Here is a 1,913-nt window from a genome sequence, read left to right on the forward strand (position 1 = left end):
TAGTCACAACCTTTGATAGAACACCGCCATCAGGGGGGTATGGCCGGTACCCATGTGAGGGGTCTGGGGAGCCTCTTACATGGGTATCAACTGTACGGGGCGGCATAGCAGAGGTGACAGGGGAGGGGGTGGAGGAGGCCGGGCCCCAGCAGCAGCAGGTAAGAGGAGGTACAGGGAAAGGGATCCCGACGACCAGACCACCTGGGACCCTGCAGAGACCACCATAGAGAGTCTCAGGTGGGCTATGCAGGATCTATGGTGTGCTCTGCAGGGTCTCAGGTAAGTCCAGCACGCTACTGCAACATTAGAGACCGATGTGGGAGAGGGGGCAGATGCCAGTGTGATCCGAGCCCCCCCCCCCTGTCTTGGGAGGGGGGCCCAAGATAAAATCTTGCACCAGGGCCCTTTGGTTATTAGGTCCACCACTGGTGCTATATCTAGCGGATGGGGGGCAGAGGACACCTCCCTGAAATGAGAAGGGCACCTCCCTGAAATTGCTTTTTTTCAGGTTGGGATCCGTCTTTGACTGGGTCATTGGGTAAATTCAGTGCATGCGCAGCCCCATTAACATCACCCCAATTCACATTGCTAGAAGTAGACATGTGCAGCGGCTAAAAATTAGTTTAGTTTAGTTTCAGATCTCGTTTATTTAGTTTTTTGGAATTCGGATGAATTCCCAAAAATTCAACTTGAGGTGGGGTTGCAGAATTGGCACATTTGTCATTTCTGGTTGCTGTGCTCTATTCTTTACTATTAAAATCCTTTTCCTAATTTGTTTTTATCAATTTAAATGTTAACAGTGCACACGCAGAAATCGGACGAAATTCGTTCCAAATCAGAAATTTCGGATTCGAAATTTCATCCGAATTTCGATTCAGAATGAAACAAATCGCACATATCTAGCTAGAAGCTAAAATAAGTGAGGTATACTCACCCAAACTGATCTCGGCTTGCTCTTAGATTGATCCCTGCAGCCTGTCTTCCCCTCTGATCCAGAGATGGTATGTCCCTTAGTGTCCTCACGTCCTATACACTGTGGAGTATGCGATGACTCACTGGAGCGGAGGAGGAGAGAGCCTAAAGGGACCGGTCTAAGAGGAAGCCAGGATCATGGTTCACAAAACGAGCACTTAAGCCTTGCCAATGCGGGGGTAGCCCCACCATTGGCATCACAAGGGGGGTGCGGCTCGCACCCGGGTGTCACCATTGCAGTGGTGACACCAAAATGACTGACAGCCATTATATATAGACAATGGACACACCCATGTCACACCCCTGTTATATATAGGCAATGGACACACCCATGTCACACCCCTGTTATATATAGGCAATGGACACATCCATGTCACACCCCTAGCTATATATAGACAATAGACACACGTCACACCCCTAGTTATATATAGGCAATGTGAAACTTAATCCTCCTGTCCCATCGCACTCCTGACCGGGCAAAAACCCAAATCCAACTGGGTGGGTGCGGTAGTGACAACGGATGCCTCCGTGAAATGTAGATAGATGAAAGTAGTCACTCGCACTCCATGATATTAAAGTCAATTCTGTTTATTGACTGAGATAACACACATCTCCTTAGCGACGTTTCGAGACCATGCGGTCCTGTCCTCATGGAGTGCGAGTGACTACTTTCATCTATATATAGGCAATGGACACACCCCTGTCACACCCTCAGTTATATATAGGCAATGGACACACCCCTGCCATGCCCCCAGTTATATATAGGCAATGGACACACCTCTGTCACACCCTCAGTTATATATAGGCAATGGACACACCTCTGTCACACCCTCAGTTATATATAGGCAATGGACACACCTCTGTCACACCCCCAGTTATATATAGGCAATGGACACACCCCTGCCATGCCCCCAGTTATATATAGGCAATGGACACACCCC

This window comes from Nanorana parkeri, unplaced genomic scaffold (genome assembly GCF_000935625.1).
Source record: "Nanorana parkeri isolate BGI_ZX_2015 unplaced genomic scaffold, ASM93562v1 scaffold114, whole genome shotgun sequence".
In the NCBI taxonomy this organism is placed as follows: domain Eukaryota; kingdom Metazoa; phylum Chordata; class Amphibia; order Anura; family Dicroglossidae; genus Nanorana; species Nanorana parkeri.